The sequence below is a fragment of the Budorcas taxicolor genome, chromosome 15, assembly GCF_023091745.1.
Source record: "Budorcas taxicolor isolate Tak-1 chromosome 15, Takin1.1, whole genome shotgun sequence".
Taxonomy (NCBI): domain Eukaryota; kingdom Metazoa; phylum Chordata; class Mammalia; order Artiodactyla; family Bovidae; genus Budorcas; species Budorcas taxicolor.
Window position 1 is genome coordinate 41,821,449 of NC_068924.1, and position 27,353 is coordinate 41,848,801.

The following is a 27,353-nucleotide window of genomic DNA, read 5'->3' on the forward strand; positions in this document are numbered from 1 at the left end:
GAAACTCTATAAAAACCTACTGGGACAAAATCCACCAAATCTATGTAATTGTTTGAATTGTAAATGAAGAATAAACCTAATTGAGTCTACAAACCTTTGTTATAAAGCTTTCTTGAGTTAGTATGATTTTATTACCTATATCTCTCTAAAAGCTAATATTACAATATTATGATTCTGAAATATGCTGTGTTTAATTCCAGAATGTTCCTGGAATTATCTGTTCAATATACTAAACTGTGTTTGTTCATAAAATGTGTATTTAATTAATAATATTTTTAGTTGATTTTTACAAATTTTTCTGTTTTAAATTTGAATTGAAAGAAAACCTTGTTTTTTGAAAAATTACTTTTACAAACTGGAAAAATAGTTAATATATGCTATTTGAATTATATGCAAAGAAGAGTGCTTCACACATAGTAGATGTTTAATAAAGATGTATTGAATGAGTATGCAGTTGCTGTACATGTGGACTGTGGCTCAGATCATGAGCTCCTTGTTGCCAAATTCAGACTTAAATTGAAAAAAGTAGGGAAAACCACTAGACCATTCAGGTATGACCTAAATCAAATCCCTTACGATTATACAATGCAAGTGAGAAATAGATTCAAAGGATTAGATCTGATAGAGTGCCTGAAGAACTATGGACGGAGGTTCGTGACATTGTACAGGAGAGAGGGATCAAGAAAAAAGAAATGCAAAAACAGCAAAATGGCTGTCTGAGGAGGACTTACAAATAGCTGAGAAAAGAAGAGAAGCGAAAAGCAAAGGGGAAAAGGAAAGATACACCCATTAGAATGCAGAGTTCCAAAGAATAACAAGGAGAGATAAGAAAGCCCTCCTTAGTGATCAGTGAAAAGAAATAGAGGAAAACAATAGAATGGGAAAGACTAGAGATCTCTTCAAGAAAATTAGCGATACCAAAGGAACATTTTATGCAAAGATGGGCACAGTAAAGGACAGAAATGGCATGTACCTAAACAGAAGCAGAAGATATTAAGAGGTGGCAAGAATACACAGAAGAACTGTACAAAAAGATCTCCATGATTCAGATAATCAGAATAGTATGATCACTCACTCAGAGCCAGACATCCTGGAATGCAAAGTCAAGTGGGCCTTAGGAATCATCACTACGAACAAAGCAGTGGAGGTGGTGGAATCCCAGTTGAGCTATTTCAAATCTTGAAAGACGATGCTGTGAAAGTGCTGCACTCATTATGGCAGCAGATTTGGAAAACTCACCAGTGCCCACAGGGCTGGAAAAGGTCAGTTTTCTTTTAATCCCAAAGAATGCTCAAACTACCCGATAATTGCACTCATCTCACACGCTAGTAAAGTAATGCTGAAAATTCTCCAAACCAGACTTCAACAGTACGTGAACCATGAAATTCCAGATGTTCAAGCTGATTTTAGAAAAGGCAGAGGAACCAGAGATCAAATTGCCAACATCCGTTGGATCATCGAAAAAGCAAGAGAGTTCCAGAAAAACATCTACTTTTGATTTATTGACTATGCCAAAGCCTTTGACTGTGTGGACCACAACAAACTGAAAAATTCTTCAAGAGATGGGAATACCAGACCACCTGACCTGCCTCTTGAGAAATCTGTATGCAGTTCAGGAAGCAACAGTTAGAACTGGACATGAAACACCAGACTGGTTCCAAATAGGGGAAGGAGTACGTCGAGGCTGTTTATTGTCACCCTGCTTATTTAACGCATATGCAGAGTACAGCATGTGAAATGCTGGGCTGGATGAAGCACAAGCTGGAATCAAGATTGCTGGGAGAAATATCAGTAAGCTCAGATATGCAGATGACACCACCCTTATGGCAGAAAGTGAAGAAGAACTAAAGAGCCTCTTGATGAAAGAGGAGAGTGAAGAAGTTGGCTTAAAACTCAACATTCAGAAAACTAAGATCATGGCATCTGGTCCTATCACATCATGGCAAATAGATGGGGTAACAGTGGCGGACTTTTATTTTGGGGCTCCAAAATCACTGCAGATGGTGACTGCAACCATGAAACTAAAAGATGCTTACTCCTTGGCAGGAAAGTTATGACCAACCTAGACAGCATGTTAAAAAGCAGAGACATTACTTTGGCAACAAAGGTCCACCTAGTCAAGGCTATGGTTTTTCCAGTAGTCATGTATGGATGTGAGAGTTGGACTGTAAAGAAAACTGAACGCTGAAAAATTGATGCTTTTGAACTGTGGTGTTGGAGAAGACTCTTGAGAGTCCCTTGGACTGCAAGGAGATCCAAGCAGTTCATCCTAAATGAAATCAGTCCTGAATGTTCATTGGAAGGACTGATGCTAGAGCTGAGACTCTAATACTTTGGCCACATTATGTGAAGAGCTGACTCATATGAAAAGACTCTGATGCTGGGGAAGATTGAAGGTGGGAGGAGAAGGGGACGACAGAGGATGAGATGGTTGGATGGCATCACTGATTCAAAGGATGTGAGTTTGAGTAAACTCCAGGAGTTGGTGATGGACAACAAGGCGTGGCGTGCTGTGGTCCATGGGGTCATAAAGAGTTGGACATGACTGAGCAACCGAACATATGGAAAATACATAAAACTCCAAGGAAGGGTCTCTTGAGGGCTCACTTCCTGGCTCATTGATGGCTGTCTTCTCATGATGTCCTTACATGGAAAGGGGCAAGGGAGCTCTTTGGGGTCTTTTTGATATGGACATTAATCCCTGTAATGAGAACTTTGCCCTCATGCCCTAGTCACCTCCCAAGTACCATCACTTTGGTCCCAAGGGCTTCCCTGGTGGCTCAGAGGTTAAAGCATCTGCCTGGAATGCGGGAGACCCAGGTTCGAGCCCTGGGTTGGGAAGATCCCCTGGAGAAGGACATGGCAACCCCCTCCAGTATTCTTGCCTGGAGAATCCCATGGAGGGAGGAGCCTGGTAGGCTATACAGTCCATGGGGTCACAAAGAGTTGGACACAACTGAGCGACTTCACTTTCACTTCCAAATGCTAGCACATTGGGAGATTTAGGTTTCGACATATGCAATTTCTTTTTTTTTTTCTTTTGCGGGGGAGGGGTGTACACAGACATTCTATGACAGACTCATAGACTTGATAGTTAGGATGGTGACTTTAGAACATTAGAGTTGAAGGGGCCAAAGCCAGTTTGCTAAATGCACATCCCAGGTCATATGCTGTATAAACTTCATATAGTCCAATTTATTTCTTTTTAGACGATCTGTATGACCTACAACCTGTGGCTTATGGAAAGAGGCAGAGGTGACTAAAATTCCAAACTTGGAGGTCTGGGATGTTTTTTGATACCATGACTTAAGAAGTTTGTAAATGTTTTTCTTTTAAGTTACTTATTTGTGTTTTTGGCTTGGAAGATTATGGGTTTTACTTGACAGTTATCTAGATGGAGTCTTCAGAAGATGGACAGGTAGGAGCTGAACACAAAGACTTGAGTCGTTAGTAGATAGATCTGTGTCACTGTGAGTACCAAGGAAAGTCTGTGTAGAGACAGTAGAGGACCAAGGACTGATCTTGGGGGAACACGATTACTAAGATGGAGAATAAAAGGAACCACAGAAGAAGGAGTTGGGGAGTTTGAGAGAGAGATTTAATTTTCCGCAATAGTAGTAGTTCTTGTCAGTGGTGATAAAACCCCTGATTTTTGGCTAGTTTTGTAGCCATGCAGGAGAGATTATTTCCAGTTACTAACAGATAGAAACACATGAATGAGTTCTGGCCAGTTGGATGTAATTGGAAATAATGCATGCAGTATCCAGAAAGCATTCTTGAAAGGATGAGGGTATTTTTCTCTTGCTTTTTTCTTTCCTGAGACTGGCTGCTACTGCTGCTACGTCACTTCAGTCGTGTCTGACTCTGTGCGACCCTATAGATGGAAGCCCACCAGGCTCCTCCGTCCCTGGGATTCTCCAGGCAAGAACACTGGAGTGGATCCTGAGACTGGCATGCTGGTATAAAAACTGGAATCATCTTAAACATTGTAGATAAGGGCCCACATCCTGGGGAAATCAGAGCAAAAAGCTGGAAAGAACCTCGGTCCCTAATGACTTATAGTGGGATTATTATAGCTGCCTCTGGAATTTTTTTTTTTAGACTATAACTTTGTATGTTTTTGTTTGTTTGTTTTTTTACTTTGTGTTTAAATTGCTAGAAATTAGAGTTTTCTCTGTTGCATGAAGCTAATCTTAATCCAGGTACACAGAGGTGGAGGAGATTGGTATCCAGAGTCATAGAAAATGGGGGGACTATTTCTCAGCGTCAAGGGTGGCAGATAGAGGTCTGTGAGATGTGGAGTTAGTGAAGATCTTTGTGTTTCACAAAATTTTAGTTGAACATTAACTATACGTCATCTGATTCAATGTAATTTATGGATGAGGAACCAATGTGCCCATGTTCCCACAACCCTTCTCTGCTACATGTTGTTACCTGTGAATGGTCACAGCTTTTATCCTGGACTGCAAGTTTCCTGATGCCTGTATTCCAATACACCATGCTATCCTTTGAGAATTTATATCAAGGATAGTTTTTACTCCAAAATTGTTTCAGCCAGAATGTTGTATTGTAAAACAAATAGTGAAACTTTAAACAGGAGAAAGAATTGGAAGTGAAAGCAGCAGATTAAGACCATTTGTTTGAGTCATCTGAATTTTGAGAGGTAAGAATATCTGGTTGGAAAACATGGAATGCTTTGTCTTCAGGATAAAAAGACTGTTATGGTTTTTTTTGTATCCCGGAGTTGTGTGGCTGATTAGTGCTTAAGACATGGTTAAATTGAATTGCAAGAAGTAGTGTGGTCCACTGAGAGTTTTAAAGTGTATAGGACGGCTCTGAGCATACACAAAGGCAGAAAGAAGAGTGGGAATCAATAGAATGAGAGCACTTGATCCTGGAGAGAGTGGAGATAGGTATGGGAAGGAAGTTCTGTAGGACTTGAAGTCTGGAACACATGTATACAGGATACAAATACATCAGTGAGCTCTGAATATTCCCCCCTAAAAAGAGTATTATGCGCTTGGAAAATAATATTGCCATATCATTAGTCTTGGAGACTTTCTGTAATGGGGTCCATCAAAACATTTCACTGATCAGCTGTGGGGATTTTCTGGACGATGACAAGTCACATAGGCATATTATAGAAGCAGAAATCTACAGGTAAAATTAGCACTAATGGAGAGGGTACTGTTGGAAAAAGACAGTGGTGAAGTGTGCTAAGAGTGCTTTCAGGGTAAGCTTTAAATTTGGATGCAAGTATCTAAAAAATGAGTTCCTAAGAAATCTAACCTCTCAAAATAACTTTTTGAGAAGCAGTTTTATTTCCCAGCTTAGGTTAACATATATTGTAGGTTGTTGTGCCCGATATGATGATAATATTCATTAAAAACTATTACAACAGTGAAGCCATTGACTAAATCGTATTGGTAGACTAGTATTTATTACTTTAGAAAGTTTGCTGTTGTCAAAAATGAGATCATTAAATATCACAAGATTTATGGTGCTTTTTAAATTACTGCTGAATTTGATTAATAATTTGGGTTATGCAGTTGTTTATAAAGTAAATGCTATTCATTTGACGTTCTCATTTTTGTAAGCTACATTGTGAAGGAAAATATCTTAATGATTTCATGATTTTACTTTTCCTTATATATATCAATATCTTCATTATTGAATTTTCAGAAAAACTTTTAGTTACACTTGTAAGTTTTCCATTGTTTACTGAACAAAAGAAATATTTTACCTGTGGAAATATTTCATATGACTGCCACTTAAGTATAAATGGATTTAAATAGATTTTTTAAAATTGTATAGTTCTATAGTTACTGATTATTCTCGAGTATAGAACAAAAAGATTAAGAAAATAAAAAAGCTTGTCTTTTAAGGGAACATTATATGGAAGCACCAGAGAAATAGGTTTCCCAGGTGGCTCAGTGATAAAGAATCTGCCTGCTAATGCAGGAGACGCAGGAGATTCGGGTTCGATTCCTCGGTTGGAAAGATCCCCTGGAGTAGGAAATGGCAACCCACTTTAGTATTCTTGCCTGGAAAATTCCATGGACCGAGGAGCCTTTATGACCCCTTTCCATGGGTCACAAAGAGTCAGACACGACTAAACGACTGAGCACACACCAGAGAAATAATCCTTACTCTAAAATGTCTTAATGACAGTACGATTTCTTGCGTAATCGCTACAGGCTAGCTCTCCAACACTGTTAATTTCTTAGGGCTGCCATAACAGATTATCACAAAGTTGGTGTCTTAAAAGAACCCTTCTTTATTTCTTCTGGCTTCTGGTGGTCCAAGGCTTATTTTATTTGTGGCAGCGTAACTCTCATTTTAATAGTGACAGACTTTATTTTTTTGGGCGCCAAAAGCACTGCAGATGGTGACTGTGGCCATGAAATTAAAAGACGCTTACTCCTTGGAAGAAAAGTTATGACCAGCCTAGATAGCATATTAAAAAGCAGAGACATTACTTTGCCAACAAAGGTCTGTCTAGTCAAAGCTATGGTTTTTCCAGTAGTCATGTGTGGATGTGAGAGTTGGACTATAAAGAAAGCTGAGCACCAAAGAATTGATGCTTCTGAACTGTGGTGTTGGAGAAGACTCTTGAGAGTCCCTTGGACTGCAAGGAGATCCAACCAGTCAATCCTAAAGGAAATCAACCCTGAATATTCATTGGAAGGACTGTTGCTGAAGCTGAAGCTCTGGTACGTTGGCCACCTGATGCAAAGAACTGACTCGTTGGAAAAGACCCTGATGCTGGGAAAGACTGAAGGCAAAAGGAGAAGGGGGTGGCAGAGGATGAAATGGTTAGGCAGCATCACTGACTCAATGGACATGAATCTGAGCAAATTCAGGGAGATAATGGGACACAAGAGTCTCGTATGCAACAGGGGACAACAGAGGATGAGATGGTTGGATGGCATCTCTGACTCAATGGACATGAATTTGAGTGAACTTCGGGAGTTGGTGATGGACAGGGAGGCCTGGTGTGCTGCAGTCCATGGGGTTGCAAAGAGTTGGACTGACTGACAACTGGCTGACTGAACTCTCATCTCTGCTGCATGTTCACATGGCCTTTTCTGTATCTCTGTGTCCAAATCTCTTTTCTTTTATACAGAAGTAATCATTGAATTTAGTGCCCACCCTAAATCCAGAATGATTTCATCTTGAGATCCTTAACAAATTAATACTGCAGAGACCCTATTTCCAAATAAGGTCACATTCTGTGGATATGAGTTTTGTAGGATACAATTCTGCCAATTACAGACACAGTGGTTCATGCAGTTTTTGTAATGCTAGCTGTTCGTTGTTCAGTCCCTAAGTTGTGTCTGACTCTTTTGCGACTCCATAAACTGTAGCCCTCCAGGCTCCTCTGTCCATGGGATTTCCCAGGTAAGATCACTGGAGTGGGTTGCCGTTTCCTTCTCCAGGGGACCTTCCCGACCCAGCAGAACCCACATCTCCTGCATTGGCAGGTGGCTTCTTTACCACTGAGCCGCCAGGGAAGCCCCATTTTACTAGTGCCATTTCTTCTCTCCATGTTGTGTCAGTAAGGTCTACAGATGCTTTCTTTGGATGTGCCACACAGCTTACATTTCTTTCCTTAGGAATTTGCTTCATATGCAGAGATTTATCTTCATTTTATATGTTAAAAAAAATTAGTTTCCACACACATTATCTCAATAACTCTTCATGGTAACACAGTGAGTTACCCTGTGGGGTCCATCAGAGTTGAATAATTAGCCCACTTTCACACGGATCATAAATGGAATTAAATGGGATTAAATAGAATTTGATTTTCTCACTTGAAGTAAAATCTCTTATTTATAAATACATTGTAGGGACTGGCAGGGAGTGAAGAAGAGTGAGGGAGAGGAACAGGGACGGGATTTTTAGGTGAGGGGATCGTAGTGGTGGCAAAGGCACTGGAGTGAGCAGTCATGAGTATCTTTGATTTGGCTGGGACCAGAAGAGGAGCATTGCTAAGTAATAGTTTCAGAGCCAGAAAAGGAACACTGGGTAGGCAGGACATGACGAGTATATTAGAGTAACTAAGACAGTTATTTTTGTGTTTCTCGGGCTGTTTTTGAGGCTTGTCACTTTTCATTGCATTGTTTTCTTGTCCTTCTGCACCTAATCTCTGGAGTTGAAATTCTTGATACTTTGGAAAACAAAATTTAAAACCTTGTTGCACAAGAAGGTTTAAAAATATTTCTGTAGAACTTTGGCAGTCAGGAAGATAAACTTGCCTTGGAAAATATTTTTCTGTTGCAGTTTGTGGTTGCTATTTTTTGGTTTGACAGGTGAGTCTGGACTCCTAATTATGCTGAGAAATGTCTGCTCCTTATCAGCAGTGTCTTTTGTGGAAAGTGTCAAACTATTCAAAGTGATCACCGTGAAAGGTCATTAGCTGTAATCTCAGAGGAAAATTGCTTCTTTTCAGGCTTCTTAAATTTAGCACTTTATTTGGTTATAACTGTGACCTAAAGTTAGAGGATTTTCAAGTTTTGAAACCTAAAGCATGATGTAATCTATAGTAAGTATTATGAATACCACAGAAGTTCAAAGACAACAGTGAAATACCATACTATTTTCCATACTCTTACGAGGAAGATTGTGCTTGCTTTAAGAAGCCACTTAGTGGATCTTCACAGATATATATATATATATATATATATATATATATATATATACATACATATATATACATACACACACACACACACACATAATTAAAGAGCCTATAGAATTTTATGTTAAAATATTATTTTGGAATAGTGAATTGGTTTAGTGTTACCCAGGTGTTAAAATATGTTCCCCAAGAAGCAATTTTTAATTTATTCCTTCTAGGTATTGGTATTTTGTTTAAGATTCTATAGCAGCCTTGGACCTGAGCAGGATTGAAAACCTGTTTTTTATGAAAGACCGTTAAGCCAAAGAATGAAAGTTAATGAAAAGTCACATAAATGAAAGAAATTTTAGTGTGTAAGGTATATATTTTTCCTTGGAAATTAAGAACATGAAATTAAAGCAATATTTTAAACATCGAACAAATAACTTAAAATATTTTAGTTTGACATTGTATAAATAGTATATCAGAGGGAGATGAGTGTCATACCTACCAAGTTGTTCCAACAGAGAATTAGGCTCCTGAGGAGTAAAATATTCTTTTCTGGTCTTGGAATCTAGGGTAGTGCCACTCAATTCTTTTAAAGCACTGTTGTGCTTTCACAACTATAAGCACAAATAGGGTGACATAGAAAGCAGGTTAATTGCCTTTGACTTCAAACTGGTCTGGTTTCCTTTCTCTGTAGTCTGTGCATACTGTTTTATTCACATCTTGACTTTACTTACTTTAGCCCTACTTTCTGACTAATATTTTCCGTTTGGATCCTGACTTCTTCTTCTGCCCAGGGCATCTGAAACTCGATTCATCTATGTTTCTACCCAATTTTCACTCATACTGTCATGGTTTTGGTGTATCAGTTTATTCCTGGTTTAACTGACCTGTCTGTTGCTAGTGTGTGTTATATGTTACTTGTTGTAGTAACATACTTGTTATAAAAATTTCAAACAGTACAGAAAGTTGCTTATTCTTGACTCTAGTACCCATCTCTTCAGACCTCGTGACAGTTAATTTGTTTCTCCGTATTTGTATAGAAAATTCCTAGTTCTCTTAATAAAATGAAAACTGTATAGTCTTCCAAGGTTGGCAGTGGAAGGAAAGCCACCACATGGGAAGAGTTGGCTTGACCTCGAGCCCCAGTTCTTCCATTTCTCTACTGTTCTCGCGCAGCACCACTTGTTTCTTCACATTCTGGCTCAAATAACTCCCTCTTCACCCAGTCATTTCCCCTTTATTTGCTCAGACACAGCTGAAACAAGGCTGGATTATTGAGAAAAAGACTTTTCTAAAGGTTGAAGATAAGACAGAAGAGGAACAAAACCAGAGAGTAAGTCAGTCATTTGGTTTGCAAAGTGTAGTGTACGCCTTTTCAGTCTGTGGTCTCCTAAAGAAATTCTGTCCTATCTAGTTTTTGGTACCGTCATGTGCTAGCGGCTATCTTTCCTTTTAACGTGTCTCCTTCAGTCTGGGCCCTAGCTGGGAGCTAGATAATCCATTCCTGTCAGGTTTAGCCAGGGTCCGCTTTCCTGGTTCTAGTTTTCTGTCCCAAGGATCTGTCTCAGGACTGTGCTTCAGGAGATAATCCATTCCTTACCGATCGGCCTATAGCACTAACTGGTCTGCCGTATTAGAATTCAGCACAGGGAAAGGGGATATCCAGAAACAAAAGTGTGGGAATAGGACATCTTTGTGTTTGTACCTGTTTTTACCCACAGTCCCAGCACTGACAAAACTTTGTTACCTAGAAATATAGTCATAACATTCATGTACAAATCAAAGCACAGCTAAACAAGCATCATATTTTCTGTTACTTTTAAAAGAAAAATAAGTTTTGTAGTACTGTGTGTTCATATTTATTTTTAATTGATGCTTTGTAGTCTTTCCTGTTTGATTTTTAATCTGAACAAATAATGATACCATTTTTACTACTCAATAAGCATGAATGTTAGTTGAAGCAGTTTTTTAAAAACAATACCTTAAGTTCAAAAACATCTAGGTTCTGGACTGATTTAATTTGTACAATTAAACTGAAGTAATGGTTTCTGAAAACTGTCCCTATCGCTTTCTTTTTCTTTTCTAGTATAATGGAACTGTTTTCTTCTACTATTGATTAGAGAGAATAATTAGTTACCAAACATATAAATAAGAAAAAACAAGCAAAATAGTATAAGTGGTCTTTTCTTCTGTGTACATATGACACAGAGACGTCAAGGGATTATTTATTTTTAATGGATAATTAAAAAAAAAACTGTGGTGAAGTCACCATGTTTGCCAAGAGTTATTTGTACTTGTGGGTCATGAGGTTTGAAGCTTATGAAGAAATTGTTGAAAGACTTAGGGAAATAATGTGAGTAGCTGATAAATGGCAAATAAGTAAGCCTTAGCTATAGTGAACTACTTGCCATTCTCCTAAGGGATCAAGATTGTTCTCCATTTTGGAGTTGCTAGTCTTTCATTGTTATCTGTCTTTTCAATGATAGCTATCCTAGTGGGTGTAAAGTGGTATATTGCTGACATTTTAATTTAAGATATATTTCCAGAGATTTTTGTGTCCATCCATACGTATGAGTGAGTAAGTGAAGTCGCTCAGTCATGTCCGACTCTTTGCGACTCCATGGGCTGTAGCCTACCAAGCTCCTCTGTCCATAGGATTTTCCAGGCAATAGTACTGGAGTGGATTGCCATTTCCTTCTCTAGGGAGATCATCTTCCCAACCCAGGGATCGAACCTGGGTCTCTCGCATTGTAGACAGACGCTTTACCGTCTGAGCCACCAGGGAAATAGTCTTATTTTAATTCTTATAAAACAAGTTCATAGTGCCTGTTTAATTTATTCAGTATGTGTTTTTTAAAACTTAACTGTATATTAGTGGCAACTTTCCATATTCTAAAAAATGTGTGTGTATACATATATGTATATATGGTAGGGTTAATTTTTATTAAATAATAACATTATTATTAAATAACATAATTTAATGTACATGTAATAATAACTGATGAATTCTTCTGCTAAATCTTTGTATTCATCTTTAATTGCTTGGGATAAGTAGTTAGAGAGACAGTGAAGTTAAGTAGTTAAAAGCGTGGGGTGGAGTCACATGATCTGGGTTTGATTCCTGGTTCTGGCTCTAAGAGGGGCTTCCCTGGTGGCTCAGACAGTAAAGAATCTGCTGGCAATGCAGGAGACCGGGGTTTGCCTGGGTGGGGAAGATCCCTTGGAGAGGGAATGGCTACTCACTCCAGTATTCTTGCCTGGAGAATCCAGTGGACAGAGGAGCCTGGTAGGTTACAGCCCATGAGGTCTCAAAGAGTCAGACATGACTGAGCGAGTAACACTTTCACTTTTGGCTCTAAGAAGTTCTAACTTTAGATAAATTACTTAATTTTTCTGTCTGAATTTCTGTATCTATAAAATGCTGCTGCTGCTAAGTTGCTTCAGTTGTGTCTGACTCTCTACGACCCCACAGATGGCAGCCCACCAGGCTCCCCCGTCCCTGGGATTCTTCAGGCAAGAACACTGGAGTGGGTTGCCATTTCCTTCTCCAATGCATGAAAGTGAAAAGTGAAAGTGAAGTTGCTCAGTTGTGTCCAACTCTTTGTGACCCCATGGACTGCAGCATGCCTGGTTTCCCTGTCCCTCCCTGTCTCCCATAAATTGAGTCGAGTAAATATCGATGCCATCCAATCATCTTGTCCTCTGTCATTCTCTTCTCCTCGTGCCCTTAATCTTTCCCGGCATCAGGGTCTTTTCCAGTGAGTCAGCTCTTTGCATCAGGAGGCCAAAGTATTGGGAATTTCAACTTCAGCATCATTCTTTCCAAGAAATATTCAGGGTTGATTTCCTTTAGGATTAACTGGTTTGATATCCTTGCTGTCCAAGGGACTCTCAGGAGTCTTCTCCAGCTCCACAGTTCAGAAGCAAACATTAATTCTTCAGTAAGCCTTCTTTATGGACCAACTCTCATCCATATATGATTACTGGAAAAGCCATAGCTTTGACTTGACAGACCTCTGTTGGCAAAGTGGTGTCTCTGTTTTTTAATATACTGTCTAGGTTTGTCATAGCTTTTCTTCCGAGGAGCAAGTGTCTTTTAATTTCATGGCTGCAGTCACCATCTGCAGTGATTTTGGAGCCCAAGAAAATAAAATATGTCACTGTTTCCATTGTTTCCCCTTCTATTTGCCATGAAGTGATGGGACCGGATGCCTTGATCTTAGTTTTTTGAATGTTGTGTTTTAAGCCAGCTTTTTCACTGTCCTATTTCACCTTCATCAATAAGCTCTTTAGTTCCTCTTCACTTTCTGCCATTAGGTTAATGTCATCTGCGTCTCTGAGGTTATTGCTCTTTCTCCCATCAATCTTGATTCTAGCTTGTGATTCATCCAGCCCAGCATTTCACATCATGTACTCTGCATATTAAGTTAAATAAGCAGGGTGACTATATACAGCCTTGACGTACTCCTTTCCTGAATAATTGTGTCAATTTTAATTCCTTGAAGTAGAATTGCTGTATCAAGGGCATGTACATTTGTGTGGACATACATTAATTTTCTGCCTAGCGTCTCTTCCTTTGGGAAGCATGTTCTATTCCCTATGGTTCCAGGGAAAGTGTCCTCATTGCTCCCACCTTATACCTTAAGCTGGGCCATTTAGAGTCATTTATGGGTCTTTTCTTTTGGAGGGAACTAGAAAGTCTTTTTTCCTACTAGGGTAACTAAGGTAGGATAATGTGACTGAGTTGGGGCTGTCAATGTTTTCCCCACCGTGTATAGAGAGTCTGTCTGAATATTGGAGAGAGGCAAAGATAGCCGAAAAATGAGGAGACAGAGCTTTGGAAACATTTAAGATTTTTGGGTCCAGCCATTCGTGAAAGCCAAAAGAACAATTTTGAAAGTAGTTTTGAGGTATATTGCTGAATTATATTCCAGAAAGATTATATCAGTATGTACTCCCATTTCCTTCAGGGGAATCTTTTTTTTTAATTAAAAAGATGTATATTAATTTGTTTATTGGCTTGTGAGATCTTAGTTCCCTGACCAGGGATGGAACCTGCGTTCCAGCAGGACAGTGAAAGCTTGGAGTTCTAACCACTGGACCACTAAGGAATTCCTTCCTTCAGGAGAAGTTTAATTAGGGAAAAAAAAAAACCTTAATAAAATTTATTGCTTAAGCAATAACAGAGGAAACTGCATAGTTTTATGAAGGTGTAATGGTAAGGGACAAATCAGGGAGATCAGATCTTATACCTAGTTTAAATTATGTCTCTGAAACATTACAAAATGTTACTTGTCTTTGGTTTTTAATTTTTTTTAATTTGTTTTATTTTTGGCTGCACTGCGTCTTGGCTGCTGCTTGCGGGCTTTCTCTGCTTGCGTCGAGTGGGGACGGCTCTTCACTGTGATGCACGGGCTCCTCACCGCAGTGGCTTCTCTTTCTGTAGGCGCCTGGTCTTCAGTGGTTGCGGTGCACCAGTTTAGGTGCTCTGCAGCACTTGACATCTTCCTGGACCAGGGATCAAACCTGTGTTCCCTGCATTTGCAGGCGGATTTCTAACCATTGGACCACCAGGGAAGTCTGAGTAGAGAAGTCCTTGAAACTAGGAAAAAGCCCTTTCAGCAGACATACTTTTATTGCTTTGGTGGACTACTTTATCTAATGGGAGTGGAACACTTATTTGCTGAATATTTACTGAGTGGACAGATTTTAGGACTTTCTTTTTCAATGATTTCCCTAATAGATTGAGTTAGGAGAAAGAATTTGTATCTTCCTTGGAATGGCCCATTTCCATGGATGAGATCATTCTGTAGATGACTTCTTTAGCTTTGAGTGGTTGTAGCTCTTTATGTGTACTTTATTAATTTTCAAGATCTATGAGGGCCATGATTTGAAGAAAACAATTAACTCTTTAGGAAATTTGACATCTCAGGTTATTTTTTCCATCAAGTATTTGTTATAGTTAATTTAAACATAAGATTTGAAACCTTGGAATTAAAGATTCTTATTTAAGGAAAATAACTAGTTTGGGGACAAGTTTTAAAGTAATCTGTTTATAGTTAATGACATCTGCTTGTAGGTAAAAATATGTCTTTCTTTCCTCAGCTTAAGCTGATCTAGTTACATTTAGAGAAAGAGAAATCCAGTGTCAAAACAAACTTGGAAAATAATAGTTTGAAAATTAATTTGCAATGGAAAATAGCAGTTGGGACTGGAGTGAATTTTACAAATGCTTCATATAATTGTCCCACGCGGTTGTATGGAATTTGAAAAGAATGTTACTTGTTTTTCTTTTGAGACAAATATTTTACCAAATAATACTAGCCTTAGTAAACTAAAATCCACACAAGATTAGATTAATAAAACTTTTTTTTTTTAAGGAGGAAAGAAATGAGAGGGACAACAAGAATTCATTTAGGATAGTAAATAACTGGAGGTTTTTGAAATTACAAGCTAGAGCACTTAGGGAAAAGCTGAACTTGACTCCTCTTTTAAAGAAAATTAGTAGCCTTTTATAAGAAGTGCCAAATGGCTTCCTTTTAGCCATTCAGTCAAGTGTCTATTGAATGATTAGACAGTGGATCGGGAAGATCCCCTGGAGAAGGAAATGGCAACCCACTCCAGTACTCTTGCCTGGAGAATCCCACGGAGGGAGGAGCTTGGTGGGCTACAGTCCATGGGGTCGCAAAGAGTCGGACACGACTGAGCGACTTCACTTTCACTTTCACTTTTGGGGATACTGGCTTTGTTCTCAAGGGATTTATTTAATTTGTAAGCTTGATCAACCTCATTAGCAGAGAAATAGAAAATTCTTTTAAAAGGCTCGCATCTACACCAGTATGAGATGTAACTATCAGGTAGTTTTGGACAGCTCTAAGGCATCAAGGATGGCATCACCGACTTGATGGACATGAGTTTGAGTGAACTCTGGGAGTTGGTGATGGACAGGGAGGCTGGCATGCTGCAATTCATGGGGTTGCAAAGAGCCAGACACAACTGAGCGACTGAACTGAACTGAAGGCATCAAGGGGATACCGGCGGGGGTATGTGGGTAAGGATTAGGAGGTGGAACTGCCTGCAGGGGGAAAAAAAAAATCCACCTAGGAACTGGGAATTCAACATTTTCAAGTAAATGTGCTCCTCTTCCAAACCTTTTCCTCTTGGTGATTTATCCAAGTTAGAAACTTGCCGCACTTTTCCTTTCCTTTCTCACTTTCACTTCAAAGTGTTTTATTTTTCTTTTTAATTTTTTCTCACTTTTCTTATATGTTCCCACAGTTAATGCCATTGTTCAGGCCCTCCTTTCATTTAAATTCTTCTCCAGCTAGTTTCATACCGCTACTAAAGTAGTTTTTTTCAGTAAAATGTTTATTTCACTCTGTGTTTAATTTTTCAATACTTGCCACTGGCTTCAAATTCATACCCAGGGTGCCTCAAGGTTTCTAAGTCAGTGGCAGAGGAAATCTGCATTACCTGAATCATGCAGTCACACTGTCCTGCATGACAGGGATGTTTCTTCTTCACCATAGTGAGTGGTGTTCCCTAGTCCTCTAAGCCTCAGTGCTCTGTCCTTGCTGAAAGGTTTTCCAAGTAGTGTCGTTTCCTGCTCTGTACTTTTGCAGTGAGGATCTGCATGAGATGGTTGATCACAATTGAGCATAAATTCTTGAGTCAGACAACCTGAGTTTGGATTTCTGCTTAACCATCTTCTGGAATGTGATTGAGGACAAATCACATGACTGCTGAGCTCAGTTTATCCTTTGTGTGCATGCTCAGTTGCGTCTGACTCTTTGCGACCCCATGGACTTTAGCCTCCCACCTCCTCTGTCCATGGAATTTCCCAGGCAAGAATACTGGAGCAGGTTGCTGTTTCCTACTCCGAGGGAGCTTCCTGACTCAGGGATCAAACCCATGTTTCCTGCATTGTAGGCAGATTCTTTACCACTGAGCCACCAGAGAAGGCTTCCCTAGTGGATCAGATGGAAAAGAATCCACCTGTAATGTGGGAGACCTGGGTTCGATCCCTGGCTTGGGAAGATCCCCCAGAGGAGGGCATGGCAACCCTCTCTAGTATTCTTGCCTGGAGAATCCCATTGACAGAGGAGCCTGGCGGGCTACAACCCATGGGGTTACAAAGAGTCGGACACGACTGAGCAACTAAGCACAGCACAGCACATAAGGAGGATCTTGTGCATAGCGAAAAAAGGCATTAAAAAAATGGCACCTCTTATTTTTGCATGTATGAATATATGTTAATATATCTTTCCTAAAAAGAGAATTTCTAGCATAAATAGTGTTTATTATAACCACTAAATCACTTATTCTCAGCTTTTTTTCTGATAAGCTAATTGTAACTTCCCTGAATTATTTTGATCACTAGGGTTAAAGATGGAGACCAAGTCACTTTGTGTACAGTTGTTAATTGAAACACAGGGAAGTTTATGGTTGCTCCATTTCGTCTTCATTATAAGGGATACTCTAGAGCCATGAAGAGGAGAGTGTGGCAGTAGAACCACGTTGGAATTTAACTAAGATCCCAGGCTGCCTGCTGTTTCCACATGTCCCTTGGTGGGCTTTTCTAAGCTGGAAGCACATTCGTATATGTGCCTTGAACTATCTTGTAGTTCTTACTTTTTATATTAACTTCATAAATCAAGAATATTTTTTATAATTACCAGATCATTGCTTAACACCTGTTTGGATAAATTTTCCACATAGTGCTAGAGCTGTATTACTTTTGAATATTAAATACTTTTTTGCCTTTTAGATAGATAACTTAAGACTGTTAAAGTGTTCTCTCACTTTTCCTGTAAGAATTTTTAAGTATATTAATTGTATTCCAGAGACTTTTATTTTGGCTAGTATAAATTTTCCATTCAATATGGCATATTCTTTTCTGTTATTTTTCTAGGTAAAGTAGTTGAATATTCTTTAACATGGTTAAAGGTTTATATTAGTAAGTACAACATGGAGATTTTATACAGTCTTCACTTTGTACCTGAGGCATCTAAAGCCTGTTAATTAGGTACTTAGTCTCATTTACACTCAGATTAGTAGTAAAAGTCTCCTGTTTATTTAACATTCATAGTTTGTTCCAGTAGAAGTTCCTGTGTTTCTCTTGATAATAATAGTTAACGTTTCTGCAGTTTGAATCAATCATAGTTATCAGTAATGTTTTAAGGCTACAGTAATCATTTTCTTGGTATTCATACATGGCAGTGAGGGAAACCCCTCTAAACTGAAAGTAAATTGTAGTTTCTTCCAGAGTTATGTCATGACAATTCAGATTAATTAAGAAAAACTTGTTTGAGTATTTGCTATATCTGATACTGTCTGCTTCATATTTTTTCTTTTGGGACAAAAATGTAGAATTATTAAAATTAAAGTATGTATGATTTATATGCTTCTTTCCTTTTGCTCATATCTAAATATTGATTTCTTATCCTGATATATATATTCCTTAAAGGAGGATAACAGGAGATTCTTAAATGTTTTATTATTGTCCTTTAACAGATATAGAGAAAAGGTATTTGTAAGGTGACAGGAAATTTTAAGATCCTAAATATAAATATTGTGTATAATTTTTAAACATGAAGATAACAAAACTTCGTAAGGTTAATTAAGTATTGTATTGAACAATGGGAAGATGTCAATCAACTTTAAAGAATGGCATCACTTTTTATGTAAATGTTTTTTCATCTTCTGTGATCGTAGAATTATAGCCTTGATTTAACTTCCTGAAGACACCTTTATCCTCAAAGATCTGAGACCTCTGGTGCCATGGCACTTCACAGTGTTTTGAGAAAGAGCCGACCAATTCTTTTTGTGCACGTGGCTTGAGTAGTTGAATTCTGTAAGCATAGTATATTTCATTAATAGGCAAGGACTCAAAAACAAAAAACACAAGCACTTGGTTAAAGGTTATAATGGTTAGTTTTCAGATGCATATATGTGTGTTGTGTGTGCATATATACTGGTATTTAAGTTGACTGATAGGTGGTTTTTTGGGAATTATGGCTCATTAAAGAATTTATACTTAGAAAAAATAGTCAGCAGATCACTGCAGTCTTTTTTATTCCCACTCTCAAGAAGCAGTCCCCCGCAAAAGGCTTACACTTTATTTTGTAAATATAAGACAGTATGTGAAAACATAGCTAACATAAAATTGCCAAATTAATGCCACTGACAGTAAGACTAGTGTTCCAAAGCTAAGGGCAGGAAAGGGCTTATAAGTAATTGATTTTGAGTTGAGTCTTGGGTGATTGGGTAAGTTTTTTTCCTCTCCCTACATTTGTTTATGAAGAACTTTAGAGAGTCCCCTGTGATCCAGTGGTTAGGATTTCGTGTGTTCACTGCTGGGACCTGGGTTTGATTCCTGATCGGGGAACAACGTCCCTCAAGCCATGTAGTGTGATCAGAAGAAAAGATTTTTTTCAAAGCTGAATGAAGCTTATAGTGAGTACCATATGTCTGTTACCTACACTGTACAATTAACATTTTATTGTACTTAGTTTATCCCATATTAATGCTTCTGTTCACTTCTTTATCACCCATTTATCCATCTTTTTGGGGGATGCATTTCAAAGTAAATTGTTGGTTTCACTGTACTTTTTCCTAATTAGTTTGGCATGCATATCATGAACTAGAGTGTGATATTTTTTGGACCTTTTTTCTTTCAATGTAAAATTTATATATAATGAGATATGCAAATCTTAAGTTTACATTCTTGGAAATTTAACACATATGTATAACCCAGTCCCCTATCATGATGTAGTATAGCACTGTTATCCCAGAATGTTCCCTTATGCTTGTTCCCAGTCAGTTCTTGCCCCCAACCCTCCTAGAAGTAATCACTGTCACCGTTCTGATTTTTTTCTACCCTAGATTAATTTTCCCCATTTTAGAACTTCTTGTGAATGGAATTACATAGCACGCAAACCTTTATATAAGTCACCTTTCACTTAGCATAATGTTTTTGACCCATACTGTTAGGTCTGTCAGAAGTTTCTTTTTTTTTTTGGCTGTGTAGTATTCTGTTGTGTGAATATACGACAGTCTATCCGTTCTGTTGGTGGATACCTAGGCTATTTCCAATTTTTTGCTATAATAAATAAAACTTCTACGAATATTCCTATGAGTCTTTTTGTGACAATATTTTTTCATTTCTCTTCAGTCAATACTTAGTTAAATTTCTGGGTCATTGTGGGTGTATTCTTAATTTTATAAGAAACTGCAACCTATTTTCCCAAAGTGGTTGTACCATTTTACATTCCTACCAACAATGTATGACAGTTGCAGTTATTCTACAATCTTATCAATATTTGGTGTCTTCAGTCTTTTAAATATTTGGCCATTCTAGTACGTGTACAGTAGTATCTCATTGTTCAGTTTCTCTGATTAATGTTGTTGTTTTCTCTGATTAACATTGTTGATAATTTTTTTCTTATGCTTTTTGATGAAGTGTGTGTTCAAATCATTTGTCCATATCAAAATTGGATTGTTTTCATTTTATAATTGAATTGCTGTTTTATAAATGGTAGTGCTCAAATATGAGCTCAAATTCTCTTTATTGAACACCGATTCAATTACTTGTTAAAGATAGTTCATCTTATTGAAGTAAAAACAATGCAGACTTTTATTTTTATTATCACATTATGGGTGGGGACAGGTTAATTAAAATGACTACTTTAATATGTGAAGCAAATCTATTATGATCCAGGTATTAATAGAGTTGAAAATATAGTTAGTAAATAGTAATGAAATCACTTGTCTTTGGATTTGAAATTGTTATTAAAAAACCTCACTTGAAGCTACCATGTATTTGTTTCCTTTATTTCTTGTTATCATAGTATGTTTGTATGTTTACTCCAGATATAATAATCTTAAGAGAAATAATGCATTATTTTATAAAACAGTTTATTTTGTTGTCTTTCAAAAGTTGTTATGTTTTGGAATCTTTTACAGCGTTGATGCTTTTTAGATAAGGTGTCTCTGGTATTGATGTAAAATTTTTACCCTGTTATGGGAAAAAAGTAATTTCATTAAGATCAAAGATATTTTCAGAATATTTATTATTAATTCTGCAAAATGTAGAAAAGGTGAGAGATTCTCTAGAGTTAAGGTATTGTGGTTAGTGTACTAGTAAATTAAAAAAAAAAATTACCAAACTTTTTACATGTAGAAATAAGATCTAAAAACAAGATTTTCTGCATTTTACATCTAGAAATAAGGTGGGTTTTTTTTTCCTTTCTTAGTTATGGTCTAAGGACATGATTTTTATGTTGAGTGAGAGAAAAATGGGACATAATTTTCTTCCAGATAGCCATGTACTCAGCTAAAAACCAAAGGTTCCATTACTGAATAAGAGGGAAAAACAGATACTGGGAGACAACTAGCAGCCAGGTTGACTCAAAGCCTAGGGAAGTACTGATTGAAAAACAGATCTACCTGTTTTGTCAAGTTCTTTAGAGGAAATGGCTATAAATATTTGAAATATAAATAAGGAAAAACCAGAAACATATGGTATTAAAGTTAATATCCCATCTGTGAAGATATATCATCCCCCAGACATTCCTTTTTTTCTAAACAAAAGAGTAGAGAAACACTGAAAACTGTTAGACTTTCCTAGTTAAGCTGTGTCAATATTTTAATGTTTACTTAGATTGACTACACTTACTTCCTCTCATCTTTCAGATTTATTGCCATCTCTAACCATTTCTAAATGCTGTGAACAATGACCAGTTGTGCTGAAAGTCTCTTTTTTCAGCCAAGAAACTCCGGCTTGACTAATTTCAAATTTATAGAAAGAAAACTCTGACCCCCAAATGAAGAGAATTATCTAAGATCATACATAGCTAATGGATGGCAGAGTCCTAAACCTAAGTCTCTGTCCCCTAGTACTGAAGCAACTATGTCCAAACAGAAAGAGGCCCACCTGCTGTTACTGTACTGGCACAGAGTAATGGCACAGAGGCCCTGTTCTTCCCACCCAGCTCATCAGTTGGCCTCATTTATACCAACTAAGTGAACTATTGTACTTTATTTAAAGGAAGTGGGTGGTAGGATTAATATTAAGCAAGATGGACTCTTTCTGATGGCCAGAACTATATGTAGATTCAATTAAATTATTTCATATTAGAAATTTAGTTAAGAATAAGTGGTGTAGTGTGGAAGGACAAGAAAAGTCTCCACCATCAGGCCTCATTGAGAACTGGATGAATGAAATAAAATTGGTATCCCAACAGGAACTCTTAATTGATCATCATCATCATTCAGTTTCCTGATTCTGCCTCCACTGTGACTGTAGATTTCGTTTTCTTCTTTTCCACGACTGCTTTCTCTACCTCGTGGTTTCTGCTGTCCTGCAGCTTCTGCTTACTGCCTTCTTTGCCGTCTCATATTCAGATCCCCTGAAGAAGCAGATCAGACTGAGTTAGTTCATCATTTTGTGAGACAGAACTACTGAACAGTTCTCAGGTCATGCTAATGTAAAAGCCACTGGCCTACATACACATCCCTGGTCTAGTTAATTGTGGCAAAGTGGAAGGAACTCATGATAGAAAGCATAACACGTGATGCAAGCCTTGAGACTGCTTTTTCCAGAAATGAACTGTGGCTGTTGCTTATACCCAGAACATTATATTTGTTAGTACACTTTTGGTTTAAAAATCAAAGCATCATTAAATGAATTCAGATTTTAAAATCTGGTCTGCCCTCTCGAGACCATAGTCTCTTAACCATATTGTCACTCCCTACACATAGACTCCTATCCAGCAGTCTCAGACAGTAACCTCACCTCACACCACCCCCTCATAAATTTTACTCCTGGGTGTAGAAAATTTAATAGCCTCTCTCCTACTGATATCTTTTCTGTGAATTGAGGTTCTTCTTTGAAACCATACTTATTCCATATTTACCCTAAAATGAAGTCTTATTCATAAATTACGCTATGCTAGATAAAACTCTTCCCATATAAGATAACTTCTTACAGAAGAATGATTGCCCTAACTGTGCTCTTGAACATTTTCTAGTAGAAACACAGTTAGTTTTACATATCACCATTTATTAAGTATTCACTGTGTCAGGCATTGGTCTATGCATCTGCTGGGATATAGCACTGGTTAGCAAACTGAGGCCCAGAACAGTTAAACTCTTATCCAAAATCACATCTAATACATTGCAGAGCTAAAATTCAAATCCTATCTCTGTAATGCCACAGCCTCTGTTTTTAACAACCATCCTTTACTGTCAATGACTGCTAAGTAGAATTAACAATAGTATTTTATAAATGGATTCCCTGGTAGCTCAGATGGTAAAGCTATTTTATAAATAAGTACTCCTACCCCACTAAGAAAAGAAAACTACCTTGCTCTAATGCAGTGCTTCCCAAAATACTGCTCAATGAGATACCATTACACAGTAAGGGTTCTATGACAAAGTAAATGTGGGAAATGTTATATTAAAGAGCTCATCAAATTTCATATTGCAGGGATTCCCAGGGTTTTTTTTTTTTTGTCTTTTTTTTTCCCAGAAAATTTAAATATACCATTCCACACTGTGAATCTCCAGGAACTAAATATAAGCAGAGTTTCCCATATATACTTAGTCAAAGTTACCACTCTTCACAGGGCATTGACTAGAACTGTCTTGTGAAAGGCATCTTGGAAAATATTTATCTAGTAAAAATTTCACATGACTGTCCTTTTCTGCTATAGTTTCACCTAAACTAGGTCAGTTAGTTATCAATAAGTCTTAACCATCCCCACTGATCCGTGTCCGACTTCAGGTGAAGTGTCATGGCCTTGTTAAGGGTCAGTGGCTGTTTTGGATCATGTAACTTTACTTTCTTCAGAAATGACAGGATAGGAACTCAAAGGACAATCCATTCACTTATGTGGTTTGCCGCTGAAAGAGAAGATGGGTCCATATGATTTAGAGCCACGCATGGAAAACCATACCACAGAGGGGCCGAAAGAGCCACACAGCAGTGGTAGGACAACTAGTGAAAATCACAAAGGAGTAGGAGACTACTGGGGAGCAAAGGAACTGGCCAACAGGAAAAAAGCGGGGCAGAGCAGAGAAGGCGTGCAGAGGTAAGCGAGCCCAGGCCACGTACCTGCGTTCTGGGCTTGGTCTGGCTTCTGTGAATCAAGCCCTTGGACTCTGTGGGATCTTTGTTGTGCCTTGGTAATAACCTCACTTTCAATTGAACTTGCTTGAGTAGCTCTCTTTTCCTGCAAGCAATCTTATTTAAATTCAAGTAAGGAAACTGAGAATTTTCACTGAAATAAAGCAGGACAACACAGTTGTTAAAAAAGGCTGTAGATTGTGGAGTTTTGATTGAATGCTTGAGACTGAATCCCAGGTCCTGTACTGTCAGATGCAAAACTTTGGACAAGTTACCCATATCCTCCATTCTTATCTGTAAAATGGAAATAATGAGAGTATCTAGGGATTGAAGGAGATGTTTGTAAAGGGCTTTGTACATATAGAAAACACTGAATAAATGTTAGCTATTATTAATTACTTTGCATGTACTTCTTTTCTCTCAACATAAAAATCTTGTCCTTAGACCATAACTAAGAGAGAAAAGAAAGTCATTTCTGGATGTAAAAATCTGGTAAAAAATATATATGTATAATTTATTAGTATACTAACTACAGTGTCTTAACTCTAGGGAATTTCTCATCTTTTGTGCATTTTGCAGAATCAATAACATCTGATACTCTGAAAGTATCCTTGATCGTAATGAAGTGGTTTTTTTTTTCCCCCACAACAGGGCAAAAATGTTAATAATCTTTCTTGTGGCTAGTTGCAGTAATATGATTAAATACTAAACAGTAAGTCATTTTCAGCTTTTGGGAGATGTTTTTAAGAGGAAGGAGCACACCCTTCATTTTTGCTTTTCTTTCCTGCTGATTAGACAGTAGATGTTATGGTTAAAACTTGAGCAGCCATCATGAGCAAGAATTAAAAACTATATATTGTAGAGTGAAAAGATAATTATGGATCCTCCATATCAACCTTAGATTATTTCATTTGTGTGAAAGAGAAATTTCTGTTTTGTTTAAACTACTATTAAGATTTCCTTTCACTTGCAGCCCTGCCTAACCCTATCTGATATGACTCCTATGACTCCATGTCTCTAAATAAACCTTATATTGCTGTTTTTGATTAAAAATATTAGGCTGTATTTCTTGGGCTTTCCATTGTGAAAATGGGGATTGACTTTCCCCTAACCTATTTCACTTGCCTGCACGGAAGCACTTCCCACTCACCTGGCATTTTCCCAAATGTTATGTTGTAATTTTGTCTAAGTTCAGTGCTTTCATTTTGATGATGTAAATGAACTTAATAATTATCTTTTTTGTTGTTTACTTAGTTTTCTATTGCTTATCCTTAGTTCAAATACAACTAACTCTGTCAGTCATTTAAATCTCTGTCAGCTTTATCTTCTTCAAGCTCTCTCTCCTTGGGCTGACTGAGGTGCTTTTTATATTAATTGTTCTGTATGATGCACCACTGATAATCCTGAAACTTTTCTTCTCCATCATTCTGAAGATTCTCCTTTTCTCCTTTCTTTGTGTAGGATCTCTTTATTTCCGAATCCCACCTCTTCTTTTAATTTTGTTAGCGCTATCTTCCAGCAGCATCTTGCGAAAAGATAAAAAGGAAGTAACATTCTTGAGGCCTTGCATGTCTGACATGTTTTTATTCTTGATTGATACTTGTAGTTGGCTAGAAATATTTCCCTCAGAAATTTGAAGTTATTGATCGATTCTTTTTATTTTTTAAAGATTTTTAAATGTCTACCGTTTTTAAAGTCTTTGTAGAATTTGTCACAATATTGCTTCTGTTTTATGTTTATTGGTTTTTTGGCTGCAAAGCATGTGGGATCTTAGCTTCCCAAGCAGGGATGGAACCTTCAACCTCTGCATTGGAAGGAAAAGTCTGAACTGCTAGACCACCAGGGAAGTCCCTGTCCATTGTCTTTTAGATTTGAAGATTGTTGAGAATCCAGAGCTCCTCTCATTCCTAATCCTGTATGTAGTGCTGTTTCCCCTCCCTCAGAGTTTTGGATTTTTCATTTATTCCTGGTTTCTGAAATTTCGTGTCTTCAAGTGGCTGTTTTTGTCTTCATTATTATGGCTATACAGTAGACTCTTCCAAATTGGTAACTTACAGATTTACATCCTTCCATCCTCCCTTGGTCTTTTGGGCTTGTCAGATTTTCCAGAGAAGGGCCCTCCCATAGCTCTTGCCTGGAAGGTATAGGTTTCTTTGCCAGAAATTTGGGAGGAAGATTATTTGGGGTTGCAGCACTCCCTATGTAAACTTTTAAACCATTTCTTCTCTGTTCAGTTTGAAATCATTACTCTCAATTGCTAAGTATTCCCGCAGATGAGTTACCCTCTCTTTTATTTTTTCCTGATATTAATTAAGCTTCTACTCTTCTGCTAGGGTAGAGCAAGGATAGTCACTTAGGTGTGTAGAGAAGGGAGGGTATCTGGGGATTTAACTGATTTTTACCTAGGCTTTCCTGCAGTCCCACCGATCCTTCACTTCTACAAGTGTTTGGTACTGCCAGTCTTGCTTGGGACTGTCAGAGCTTGTTGAGCATTCTGAAGTGTAAATCTGGTAGCTTCTAGTCATTTTCCCCATGGTTTAGGATTTAGTGTTCTGAGGTGAGCTAATACAGCTAAATTTATCCAACTGCTTTTCAACTTTGAAACTTGTACTTTATCCTCTCCAGTTTTCTTCCTTTCTCTCTGTGGTTGCATTGCTAATTATTGTATCTTTGCACCTCTCCTTTAAAACTTTAAATGGAAAAAAAAGAAATCAACTTCAAGTCCAGAAATTTTATTTGCTTATGGGCTGTAATACCCAGTCAAGTTTCTTCAGAATCACTTTAAAATTTCAGAATTTTCTGGACATTAATTTATATAGAATAAAATACACAAGAGCCTAAGAGTACAAGTTTTAACAGACAAATACGTCCTTGTAATGTAAATCCCAATCAAGACCTTGATGCTTAACTTGGACAGGCATCTAACATGCTTATTTTGATGTTTGTAATTCTATGATCAAGCTAGGATTTAATGAAGCATTAATGAACTGCTGTTCTACTGCATATGAGACTCTTAGGTGCTTTTGAGATGTTAACTTTTAAAAAAAAATTTTGAGATGTTAACTTTTTTCAAAACTTTTTGAGATGCTAACTTATTTTTTATAAAAGACTTTATACTGTTGATGGACATTTGGGTGGTCAGCTGAAGTGGACGTTGGGGTGCATGTATCTTTTTGAATTATGGTTTTCTCTGGGTATGTGCCCAGGAGTGGGATTGCTAGAATATACGATAGCACTGCTTTTAGTTTTTTAAAGAACATCCATACTATTCTCCATTGTGGCTGTATCAATTTACATTTCCACCAACAGTGCATAGGGTTGCCTTTTCTCCACTCCCTCTCTAGCATTTATTGTTCATAGATTTTTTAATGATGGTCATTCTGACCAGTGTGAGGTGATACCTCATTAGTGGCCATCAAGAAAGGAATGGATGATTTCTCCAAAGAAGACATATGGATGGCTAACAAACACATGAAAGGATGCTCAACATCATTCATTATCATAGAAATGCAAATCAAGACCACAACGAGGTACCATTTCACACCAGTCAGAATGCCTGCGATCCAAAAGTCTACAAGCAATAAATGCTGGAGAGGG

General features: G+C 37.7%; 1 protein-coding gene and 1 non-coding gene across 2 annotated transcripts in view; both read left to right on the forward strand.

Annotated features, from left to right (window-relative positions):
* Positions 1 to 27,353, forward strand: part of SBF2 (SET binding factor 2) — a 505,755-nt gene that overhangs the window by 7,396 nt on the left and 471,006 nt on the right. The window lies entirely within an intron of this gene.
* Positions 2,770 to 2,841, forward strand: TRNAS-GGA (transfer RNA serine (anticodon GGA)). Its single transcript has one exon. It is a non-coding gene; the product is annotated as a tRNA-Ser (tRNA).